The sequence below is a fragment of the Mus pahari genome, chromosome 17 (genome assembly GCF_900095145.1).
Source record: "Mus pahari chromosome 17, PAHARI_EIJ_v1.1, whole genome shotgun sequence".
Taxonomy (NCBI): Eukaryota; Metazoa; Chordata; class Mammalia; order Rodentia; family Muridae; genus Mus; species Mus pahari.
Window position 1 is genome coordinate 2,689,074 of NC_034606.1, and position 12,782 is coordinate 2,701,855.

A 12,782-nucleotide genomic window follows, 5' to 3' on the forward strand; every position below is an offset into this window, starting at 1 on the left:
ATAATGCTAGATAGAAACTTGTGACATCTTTTTTAATCAAGTGGACAAACTGTACTTTTGATGTATTTCTCAGTTACGAGGCTGACTTTTTTTAATGAAGGGAATAATTGCCAAGTACTTAAGTCTACCTGAGATACACTTTTAAACCTCATCTTCTTATTTCTTCCCTCTCTTCCCACTGCCTCTGCAAAAACAAAAACAAAAAACATAAAGAAAGGTGGGTCTTGTAAGCTAAGTATATTTGTAGGGGGAGAAGATGTTTTTATAAAGTTATTCTAATGGCTATTTGTGCAAAAAAAAAAAAACCAAAACAATAAAAGTTGATCATGAAAAAAAAATATATATATATAACATATCCATGTTGTAGAATATTTCTTATCCTTAAAAAACAATCATGTTACAGCAACAAAAGGATCAGCTATTACCTAGATAGAGCAGGAGAGATAACGGGTGAGGTGAGCATTGATAGATACAGATGTTTAAAGGTGATAGAACGTCTAGCATAACTCTGGCTGTACGAAAAACACATTCATATGCTTTACATAGATTAACATATACGACTGATCTCAGAGCAAATAGTTTTAAATTACGTGAAAAGTGACAAGTGTTGGCAAATATGCAAAGGAAACGGAACTCCTGTGCATTACTAGCATAAGTGTAAATGAGTACAGCCACTGTAAAAGATGAGTTGGGATTTCCTCAGTGATCTGAGGGAGAACCTTTGTATGATCTAGTAGGTTTATTTCGAAAAGGAACCAAAATCAGAATGTTGCAAAGACAGCTGTAGTAGTGTGCTCGTGACATCATTCACTCTAGGTAAGATATTGAGTCAGTACAGTATCAAGGAGTAAATGAACTGATACAGAAAATATGATATAGATAGATAGAAAATAGGTAGGAAGGTAGATAGATAGATACATAGACTTGATTCTTATGCCCAATTGAATATTATTCAGCCTCCAACAAGAAGCCTTGCCTTTTGTGACACATGCATGAATCTAAGCGACATTTACTATCTAAAATAAATCAGGCACAGTAAGGCTGGTCCTCATGATTTCACTTATAAGTTACATCTAAATGGGGAACTTGGAGAAGTAATGAGTAACAGGATGGTTCCCAGAAGTTGAATTTGGGGGAAAATGCAAGTTGTAGTTTAAAAGGTAGAAAATTTCAAATAGACTGGAGGTGGGTAGATTTTGAGATCTGTTCCATAGAAAAATGACTACATTCAACACTAATACATATTTCAAAATAACCAAGAGAGTAAATTTCAAATGTCTAACCACAAAAGAATTGTAGATGAGGAAGTACTAGCTATGTTAATGAGTACAATTTCATTGCACCATGTAGTGTGTGTGTGTGTGTGTGTGTGTGTGTGTGTGTGTGTGTGTGTGTATCTACATGTATATATCAAAACATCTAACTGTGATTTGTCAGTCAAAAATAATTAGTCATGCTTCCCAGGAATAGTGGTATACACCTTTAATCCCAATGTACAATAGGCAGAGCAGGTGAATCTGAGTTTGAGGATGGCCTGGTCCAATTTAGTAGAAAGATGTATATTAACAACAACAAAGCATAAAGCTTTTTGAATTGTTGTAAAAAGTATAAAAATAAGCTTTTAGGAAATAGACACTATAGGTTGTGGTTTTAAAGGAATTATAGAGTAGGTGTAGATATCCAAATCCTAACTTCAATATCTAGTAGTTCTATGATTTTGAGCAAATTACATTTTAAGTCCTCAGTTTTTTCATCTTAAAATGTGAGAAATAATATACAATTTATAGAGTTGATATATATGATGAAATAGAAAAGAGCCGGTAGTAAGTATCGCCTGTGTGTTAGAATTATTGCTTCAGAAACTCGCAGGGAACCAATTAGGTTATCTTCATTACCATCTTAATCACCCATCTATAGGTGCCTATCGTGTACATATTCATGTATAGGGCTTATATAAATATATGAGCATATTTCAAAATTTCAGAAGCCTGTGATATAATTAGAGGAGAGTTGCAATAGAAGGTACTCTATGCTGCATGCCAGCTCGGTGCCAGAGAACCCATGCCCTGCAGAATTAGAGGAAAGAGAGTTAGTGCTTACTGCTGGGGACCAAGTGAGGATGGGCTTCACAGAAGACAACTTTCCAGAGAAAGAGGAATCCAGGCTGGGTGAACAAGATAAACAGTAACATGGAGGCAGATAGGTGAGCATGAATACCCAGAATGGGGAATTTCAGTCAAAGAGTGTTGAGTGGGAGCTTATCAGATGCTCCGTGGATAAAGGGGTGTGCTGCTCGATGCTTTTAAAGCTCCTGAACTCATGTGGCCAAAGGAAAGAAGTAATCTCCACAAGCTATCTTCTGACCTCTGCATATATACACACATACATGCACACAGGCATACATACATACATGCACACACACGCGCGCATGTGTGTGCGTGTGTATGTAAAAGAGAGACAGAGATTTCAAATGAGGAAGTCTCAGAGAATCAATGGTTTCTCCCATAGGCAATGGTCTGCCATCACCATAGTCTCTCATCTGCTGTCCTTTACATGGAATTACCACTTTTTCTTGAGTATTTTCTTGTGATTAGTTTGCTTAGAAAGTTTTTGTAGTTCTTGCAGAACAGGATTTCCCAAACAGTAGTACACATGAAAGTTGCTGGGTATTTATCACTGGACTTCAGATTTAGCTCAGATGTTTGACTTGAGGCCCTAGAATAAATAAGTGCCCTAGAACTTGATGGATGGCATACTCAAGAGACCCTGTTTTAAGCCTGAGTGACGTCAAAGAAAGAATTGACATTTTTAAACCTGTCACCTAGGGTCTTTCTGGGTGCTGCCTTTCCAACCTTGTCTTCCATTATTCTCACATTACCTTTATAACTATGCAGAAAACTACCTTCTTAAAGTGACTGAAAGTTGTGCGTGGTGGCGCACGCCTTTAATTCCAGCACTCAGGAGGCAGAGGCAGGCGGATTTCTGAGTTGGAGGCGAGCCTGGTCTACAAAATGAGTTCCATGACAGCCAGGGCTACACAAAGAAACCCTGTCTCGAGAAAAAAAAAAAAAAGGGAAAGTTGTAACTCTCAAAGTATACTCTCAAAGAGTTGTAACTCTTAAAGTAAATTTGTAAAATCTCCTGGTGTTCTGAATCAAGCTACTTTTACAACTTTGTACCTGTTTCATGTACAATACCAAGTATGTAGAAGATTATCGAGCTAACTTTCATGGAAAGGCAAAGGAGAAGCAGAACTGTTTTCTAATGATATAGAATTGGCAATAATGTTCTAGAAATGTTCTCTCTTCTTGGTTACTTTTCATTTCAGGACTTTTACAGTATTATTTTTCAGAGTATTAATATGAATGACAGAAGAACATATTGCCTTTGTTCAGTTTGCATTTGATCTGTTTTAGGAAGTTAGAAGGTAGGGAAGTTTGCAAATGAGCCTTAGTTTTGAGATTACTTGGTGGATTTCCGTATGTCAACAAGATAACAAAATCCTGAGGGTTGAGCTACTTTAAAGAAACTGGAGTTAGAAACAAAAGTCAATTTGCTATTTTGTTAAGTAACTATATTCTGTCAGGCAGTGATAGCCTGCTACTAGGTAAGATTAACTGAATATGCTCAACTTAGTCTGCATATTAAAAATTAGTTTTGAAGCATGCTGATTTTTTGCTTCATTTCCATGAATTCCGTAATTTCTTTAAATAATTATGTTTCATCTGATAGTCAAATGAGAATTTAGATATATTTTATCAGTAGACATTTATTCAAGTTCAGCTACAGTTTCGTTAAGTTCATAGTTGTAAGGCAGTAGTCCATTGGAATATTTAATATCCAGTCCTGTACATTGCTCCAGAAGCTAAACACATACTTTTGTTTGACTCCTACAGAGTGCATAGGCTCAGTAAACTTTTCATCTGCTCCAGGGTTTGGGCTGATTCCATCTTAAAGTAAATTTATGAGAGTGGCTGATGTGATACAGTTGCTTCTAGTAAAATGAGACTAGCTCTAAAGAGCCAGTCCAAGTCAGTCCCTGTGTGAGTCTATGAGAAACAGACTCCAACTCAGACACCACTGTAAAGCCTGATCTAACGAGCACTTGCATCTGACTCAATCCTATTGCAGAGCTTTAAGCAGCCATGGGACAAAATGGTTTCCACATTGACATCAGTGGAAAGAACTTTAGATTTTATCAGCAGAAAGAATATATACCTTGTACACACAGTAGCCACTTTTAAAGAATTAACATCATGATCCTTTCTAAGCCAGGTTGTTCCTGATGCAAACCAGGATTAAAGGTACCCAGAATGTGTTGTTTTGTTTTCTTAAAACATGAGTTCATTAAAAAATGAAAACTTATCAAACTTAAAACTCTGAATGTAATATAAAGAATGACCAACCTACTGTGATTCTTTATGCATGTAAGAAACATATAAATAGACCTGGAGAGACAATGAGAACTGGCCCTGAGTTCAGACCCTGCAATGAAAATTTTTCCTTAGTACAAATTTATTTTCTTGAGCTTAGGAATTGCTGAAAGTAAGTTTAGGCTATACAAGCTTAAGAGTAAGGGAAACTAGCATAAAAGGTAGATGTTGAGTGACCTGTGCCCCTGTGAGTGGGTCATTAAACCCCACCCCTTTTTTTTCTTTCTGGTCTATTATTTTGAGATACCAATAATGATCTAAGTGTTATAGTCCATTAACACTAGGCCCAGACCTTTTCCTAATTTACAGCTTAGATTAGACCACACAATGCAATAAAACTCAACCTTGGGGCTGGAGAGATGGCTCAGTGGTTAAGAGCACTGACTGCTCTTCTGAAGGTCCTGCTTTCAAATCCCAGCAACCACATGGTATCTCACAACCATCCATAATGACATCTGAGGACCTCTTCTGGAGTATCTGAAGACAGCTACAATGTATTTACATGTAATAAATAAATCTTAAAAAACAAAACTCAACCTTGACTGAGCTACCTCTATATTGCAGTTAGTGTAACAATGTCCTGAACTGTGAGAATGTTACTAGACCCTTAGCAGGCAGGTGTGGTAAGTAATACTACAAAGACCTGGGACAGTCACCTCTTGACAGGGGCAAACAGACTCCAGTACACTGTGTCTGTGGAGCATGATGATAGCCTTTGTGCTTCTTTTTTGAATTCTTGCCTCATTGTTGACAAAATTTGTCATTGATGGAGCAGTTACATGGTGTGGGATGTTGTATAACATCTGGTTTGGAGAAATTAAAGCATTAAAATTTTGTTTTACTGTACTCTATGATATTCAACTTTATGCCTTGATTCTTCATGAAGTTTCAGTTTGGTTGTACTTGAAGTCTCACTTAGTCCTTAGGCTGGTCTAGAAGTTGCTAAAGAGACCGAGGCTGGCCTGGAACCCTGAATCCTCTTGCCTTTACATTTCAAGTGCTGTGGTTACAGCATGTACCACCACCACAAGCTTAAGTTTACTTTAAATAAAAAATACCATTGATTGGGCTCACTGGAGGAAGCTCTTTATACCAAAGTCCAACTATTCTATGCTTTTAAAATACTACCTACCATATCACTGAGTTGAAATAGCAATTCCTCATAATATTTTTCTGACCTATAATACTGAATAATTAGAAGTATAAAAATAAACTCTTGTTTCTTGATAAAATAAATACAATTTGCTATCTATGTCAAATTTCCAATGTGGTCGATCTTTGTATTAAAAGTCCAGTAACTACCTCTCCCAGCCCCAGCATGCCATACTATTCCATAAACATTTAGATAGGGAAGCTCATGATTTTTTTTCAACTTTATAAATACTCTCATATGTAATTTCAGTATGCTTTAATCACTCCTCCTCCTTTTATCTGTATTTGATTTGGTAAGGCAGACATGATATTTACTTGTTTGAGAGCACTGCTAAGTTTTAGTAAGGGCAATAAAATTAGGATACATGTCACAGTAATACACGGACGTGATTGAAACTTTGATTCTGTGGTTTTACACTTCACTTTTTTATAATTTATAAGATGTGGAAAATGAATGCATAATTGGAAAAAGCTATTTTGATCCAAGTCAAAGTCTGATTGTTGACGACTGAAGGAAGTGTCAGTGCTGTGTCACACACCCTCTGTTACCAAAGGCAGAATAATAGGCATGTGCACCTGCACCTGGCTAAGTCTGTACACATGCTTCTGCTTGCTGTATAGTGACCATTAAACACAGAACTGTAGTGCAGTTGAAATGGAAGCTACATTTCCCATCATTGTCATCAAAGCAGAAATATAGTTCTTGTTAATTCCCAAGAGTTTACTTTCTACACATTTTCTCTTATATGATATTTGAACATATATTTATAGCACTTGTATTATTCAAGCTGGTGTGTGTGTGTGTGTGTGTGTGTGTGTGTGTGTGTGTGTGTGTGTGTCGGGTTGGGTTTGGGTTTTTTGTGCGAAACAAGGTCTCATCTTCCATCCTGGCCTCAAATTGGTAATGTTCCTCCTCCCCCCCCCCCCACCTCCTAGATGTCAGGAAGGCATTAATGTACCACCACACTGGCTAGGGCTGATTTTAAAATGTGATTATAAAAATGTTCATATGACCTAACAAGACGCTTCAGCCCAGCTTATTTTTTTCTATTCCAAAGTGCCACGGGAAAGCATCTAATTAAACTAGGGAGAAACGACTGTCCTTCATTGTTTAATGGTGTCTCTTTACCCAGTGTGGTTTTAGTCACTTCTGAGGCACTGAGGCTCAGCAGACTGCAGGGTGAACTAGTAATATGTGATACTAAGACGTTGCTCCAATCCTCTCACTTCGACTCCAGCTCTCAGCACATCTCTGTGGTGTTAGCTGTCTGTGTAATGCATTGCTGCAGACAGACAGGGAAGTGCACTGAAGCCATCTAAGAAGTAAACTATCCGAGGACATGCTTTTGTAGCTATCGAAAATCTTATATTGAAACCCACTGATGGTGAAACTCTAGATCTCCTGTGATTTAAGTACCATCTGCTTGTGCTCATAGCTTTAAAGCAGTTATCTCCACGTAAAATTTCAGAGTCCTATACTTTTTTTTCCACCAAACTATCCATTTTTAAGCCACAAGTATTTTCCCATCTCTTCCAGATTTTATCTAAAAGTATATTTTAACAGTATTTTAAAAGTTCTTAAACAATAACAATTTATCTTGATGGATGGCATGCTGTGTTTTTTTTTTTTTCATTTTATTTTAATTAGCCATTGGGGAACCAAATTCCCTTTTGTCTTAGTATTTGGAATATTGTTTAATTATTGTTATCATGCCAGATATCTTAAAAGTTATTTTACCAATACAGTTTCATTTAACATAACCCATATGGAATCAATAGTCTAGTTTCCTAAAGTGAATGCTTGGAAACTCTTACATTCATATGTTAAGAGTACACATCCTTTCCTCATTAGTTGGAAAGTACAGAGATTTTGGCACAGGTTCTGTGTGGAAGCATTGTGCAGCTTTTATATGGATTTTGTTTTTAGCCTTTGATGACACTGTTTAGAATAGGAAGTATCTAATAAGTAAAGCATTTTGTCTCAAGTGCTGCCAGTGTGTTTAGTATATGCCTGGAGGTCTGAAACATTATCTTCTTCACTACAGTAATATGCATTTAATTCTCTGAAAGCAGAAGGTCGAACTTTTAAAAGGGACGCAAAGTACATTTTCAAACAGAATAATTCAAAACATATGGAATAGGGGACCAGAGTTATGTACAGTTGGTTTTTATGGTTTAATCATGATCATGTTAATGCACACCAGTAGCTAATTAAAGAAAACTTTTATTGTCCATTTTAAATAAGTTAGGTAAGTAGTGGAGGAGCCTATGTAGCTTTGCTGCCTAGAGATGTACACTGGACTCCCCCACAGCACAGAAGAACAACGAAAGGTTAGGCTCAAACTTATTACATTGTGAACTTTTTGTTTCTTTTCAGATGAGTGGTAAATCTGGTGATGCCCAAGTTTAGGGTCCAATATATACAATGAATCATAAAATAGTCCTAACAGTGGGCCAGATCTTCCTCAGCAGGATGGATAAATCCACAGTGAGATAGAGACAAACTGTTGGATTTTCAAACATGTCTCAATATCTACCTTAGTGTGGTGCTAAAATGATTTGCATGCTTACAAAAATAGAAAATCAGACTTTTAACTAGAGTTCCCATTTAAGGATTGGTTTCTAATACTGAGAAATTTTTGGTTAATCCACCCCACCCCCCACCCCTGCCCCAGTGAGAGCCAGTCTTTTATCTATGAATCACTGATTCAAATTCCATTCTGGTCAGTAGTGAGCAGAATTAGCTACCTTGTGAGTTCTGTTCAGTAATCCATGTGTCCTGAGCAGATAGCTGCCACCTTGCCTCACCATTTACTTATATCTCAAGACTTGAGTGACATGTGTTGGAGCCTGATGTGGGATTCTCCATGCAGACTGGACATTCACCTTCCTTATCAGTCTTCTCTAGGGAATGGCTGTTGTGTGCTCCCATGTTAGCACCTATAAGGACACTTAATATGCTTGTTCTAGGGGAGATAAGATTTTAAGCACGAATCTGTCATGGAACACAAAGCAACAGATTTACTTAAGCTATGGAAAAAATAAGTTTATAATGCCCCAAAATACAGACAACAAACATGGATTCCTTAAGGATTTAATTATACTACTAGTTGACAATATATTTGGAGGTATATTTGAAATTTTGACAGAATGACACAGAGCTTTAAAACTTAAGATGTTACCTTGAGAGCAAGTGACCATTTAAACTTAGTTCCTAAAGTAAGTCTGTTTGTTCATGCATACCAAGAATACTAGCAAGGTGTTTTCTAATACTCATAAACTGTCAGCTTTCTCCTCATGACCCTATTGAAAAACCTCCTTCTGCCTCAATAACAATACTCTCTCCTCAAAAGATGACAGCATTAGGAAAGACAGTGTATATAGTATGCTAACTGTAACAAGCAATAAGCACAACATTCACAACACTGAGGCAGAATATAGTGTGAGAAATTAAACCATGTGGAAGAAGAAATCTGAGCAGTGCCCAGAAGAATTTTAGACGTTTCTATAAAGGGGGAATTGTTTTAACTTATCATGGTGTACTAGCTGGTTGACACAAGCTGGAGCTATCACAGAGAAGGGAAATGCCTCCATGAGATCCAGCTGTAAGGCATTTTCTCAATTAGTGATCAAGGCGGGGCGGGCTTCTTGTGGGTGGTGCCATCCCTGGGCTGGTAGTCTTGGATTCTATAAGAAAACAAGCTGAGCAAGTCAAAAAGAAACATCCCTCCATGGCCTCTGCATCAGCTCCTGCTTCCTGACCTGCTTGAGTTCCAGTCCTGACTTCCTTTGGTGATGAACAGCAAGGTGGGAAGTGTAAGCTGAATAAACCCTTTCCTCCCCAACTTGNTTCTTGGTCATGATGTTTGTTCAGGAATAGAAACCCTTACTAAGACACATGGATAAAGCATTTTATTCTTGTTTTCAGTATATCACCTCATTCAATAATATATTAGCCATGCATATGAATACTCCATTTTAAGGAGGTTCATCCAGAGACTAAATATTACTTACAGTATGCTCAGCTCACAATATAGGGGATGCACAACCCTGAAGACTTTATGAATGAGTCTGTGAAAGACATTACAAAGTGCAGTATTGGAAAGTCTTCAAAACATGTATTTGCATCCTGACAATCATTAATTCAGTCTGCTATGTGATTTGTTAATTTTTATGACTAGTATAGGAAGAACAATTATCACTGCACATTTAAGGATCATCTTTGGTGTGTGAGGACATATCCCTATCTATACAATGATAGAGATCATTCGATCTAGGAGTTCTTCACCTAGTAAAAGCTACAGACCTTTAGCACCTGCCTAGTTTGAAGAATTTTCTCTGTGCCAGGCATTGGTACTTTCTAAGGTAGACTGCATTTTCAGATCCTCATACCAACACTGTGAGGAATAATTAACTCCATTTTATGAATATCCTTAACAAAGGTTTACAGTTATCCAAAGTATAGGACTTGGTCCCAGGTTTGTCTGACTCCCAGACCTATGTATAGCTATGCATCACTATAACTTATCTGTAGGTGTCCTTTGAGAAGTATGTGTACCATTCATTAAATACTCCTCTCATAGGAGTATGGATGTATATTAGGCTAACTGGTATAGCCTGCTGAACATGTTGTGTGTGAGGGTGTGTGTGTGTGTGTGTGTGTGTGTGTGTGTGTGTGTGTGTGAGAGAGAGAGAGAGAGAGAGAGAGAGAGAGAGAGAGAGAGAGAGAGAGAGAGACCATATTGTTTTGGGGCCATGATTAACCAAAAATCATAAAAGAAAATAATACAATCTAGAAAGGTAGTGAATACAAGATGTAAAAGGCTGTGGGAACAAAAGTGTATTGTTTACCATAACCCTGTGGTAAGCATCAGAACACACTAAAATAAGGATACAGTGCAAAAATAAGGGTTCTCTCCCTTGAAAGCCTCCATGCATCCACAAGGTCATCTGCCAGACAAGCCCTCAGAGTCACTATTGTTTGGCAGCCTGGCAGAAGAGGAACCGGTGACTTCGAGCTAGACCTGTTTCTCCATTTAATTGTGTCCCAACCTTCCATCCTTCTGAGTTGTCACCACAGAAAGCAGTGGAAATAGTGGCATTGTTACATAATCAAGTATCGTGTACTGTGTGGCATAGTAGTGTGTACTGTAGTGCACTTTTATATGATGGCAGTACAGTAGGCTTCTTTACACTCATGTCACAGAAGTGTGAGAAATTCATTGTTAGGTGGCATTAGCATAACCAGGGCATCTCAATGGAACAGAACATTTTCAGTCCCATAATTTAGTGGAAACTGATGCATATGCAGTCCACCATATAGCCATATTGTTCTAAAAATATCTGGTATTAATATCATAACAGTTTAGTATGATCGAATTTTATATTTTAGAATGATATAATTTATGCTGTAGTAGAATTGTGTGAAGTACTAAGATTACCAAAAAGAGAACGTTTTGATGGATGACAATTAGCCAGTCATGGTCAGCTCAGTCAGACAAGAGACCACTTTGGACAGACTGACTTCAGGACAAGAGCACAGTTTGGATAGTGTAACTTTAGAAAACATGGTCCCTCTGAGAGTAGGGTTATACTGTATTGTTTCATATAGATAATGCCTTTTGTGTTCTCAGCACTGTAGAATCAAGATAAAAACTGTTGGGAAACCTTCATAAGCGCTTCCTCATTATCTTTGATTATTAAGTTATTTAATATTTCACAATGTGTTTTTGGGAGTTAGCTTACAACAGTTTGTAGCATTTGGCAAAATATTTCTAACCAGTCAAATTAGAATATAGTAACTGATAAATAACACTTAGGAGTTACACTGTGCTTTAGGGGTATTTCCTCATTCCAAGTTGTCTTAGACCCTAGTGCAGTCTTTTGGAAAGGTGTTTGGAAACACTCAGTAACTTAACAGATTTTCGTACTATTTACCTTGTAATTTAACTTCTTAGAACTTGTCCTAGAATTTCCCATCAATTCTCATAGATGTGTCTTAGCAAGAATAAAAGCCTAAATTTCTAATTATGTGGGAATCCTTGAAACATTTAGTCATCACATTAAATGAAATGCTATGAAGCTTTTTAAAATAGTACAGCAGACAAGACACAGACAAGGACTGACTGTGACTATGTGTGTTTGAGGTCAGCTTGGCTGCATAGAGAGTTCACAGCAAGTGTGTGCTACATAACAAGACCCTGCCATGAAAGAAATCAACTTACACGGATAACACCTTGCCTAGAAATGGGTTTCACGTTTGTCTCTTTAATATGATTATAAGCACAAAGGAGTCTGAGTAGAGGGAAAAAAAACTGAAAGTGGATCTATTAAATGATCCTGTTAAGAATACTTGTTAATACAATGGGAAGAGGTAAGGATTGTTTTTCTCATGTAGCATTGCTGGTTCCCATGTTTATATGGATTAGTCTGTATCACTTCAAAGAAAAGCAAATGAATGTCCAGTGCCAGCTAGATAGGTAGGAGACCCCAGGAGAATCAGAAGGTCTCAGTGGGACTTTACCCATCTGCTGCCACTCAAGTCCTTTGTTCTCCACAGGGAGTTGTTAGCGGACCATCTACCCTCAGAGTCTTTCCTAACTGGAGTGGTGACCGATCACTCACCTTTACCCTCCTTCCAAGCCCTGCTGTAGAAAAAAGAAATTCAAATCTTTTTAAATTTCATCCACTTATTTAATTTGACAATCTTTGCCCTCAAAATCTGAACTTCTTGTATTTCTCCTCTTTCTAAAAACTATACAGAGTTATATAAACTAGTTTTATAATAAGGATGAAAAGCAAAGTATAACCTGCACCCGTGGAATCAGTGTTTACTAGTGGTGACTCTGATTGGTAGCTGGAGTCATGTATTGCATAATTTGGGGAATTATTGTAAAACTACTAAAGTAATTATTTGGGGAAACATTTTCATGACTGATTTTTTTATTAATATAAAGTGAGAAATATTGACACTCTGATGTATATTTTAATGAAGGAAATGCACATTTGATAATTTTTTCTCAAGAATTTCTTGGCATGGTGTCAGGCATGTAATCTCAGCTATTGGGAGACTGAGCCATAAGGATTGCTGTGAATTTCAGACCAGTCTGAAAAAAACATAAGTTTCAGGCTAGCCCAGGCTAAGGAGCAAGAACTGTTAGAGAGAGAGAGAGAGAGAGAGAGAGAGAGAGAGAGAGA

The 12,782-nt window shown here is 37.4% G+C and overlaps 1 protein-coding gene across 4 annotated transcripts in view; it reads left to right on the forward strand.

Moving 5' to 3' along the window:
• Vps13b (vacuolar protein sorting 13 homolog B) overlaps nucleotides 1-12,782 on the forward strand; it is a 529,582-nt gene that overhangs the window by 300,363 nt on the left and 216,437 nt on the right. The window lies entirely within an intron of this gene.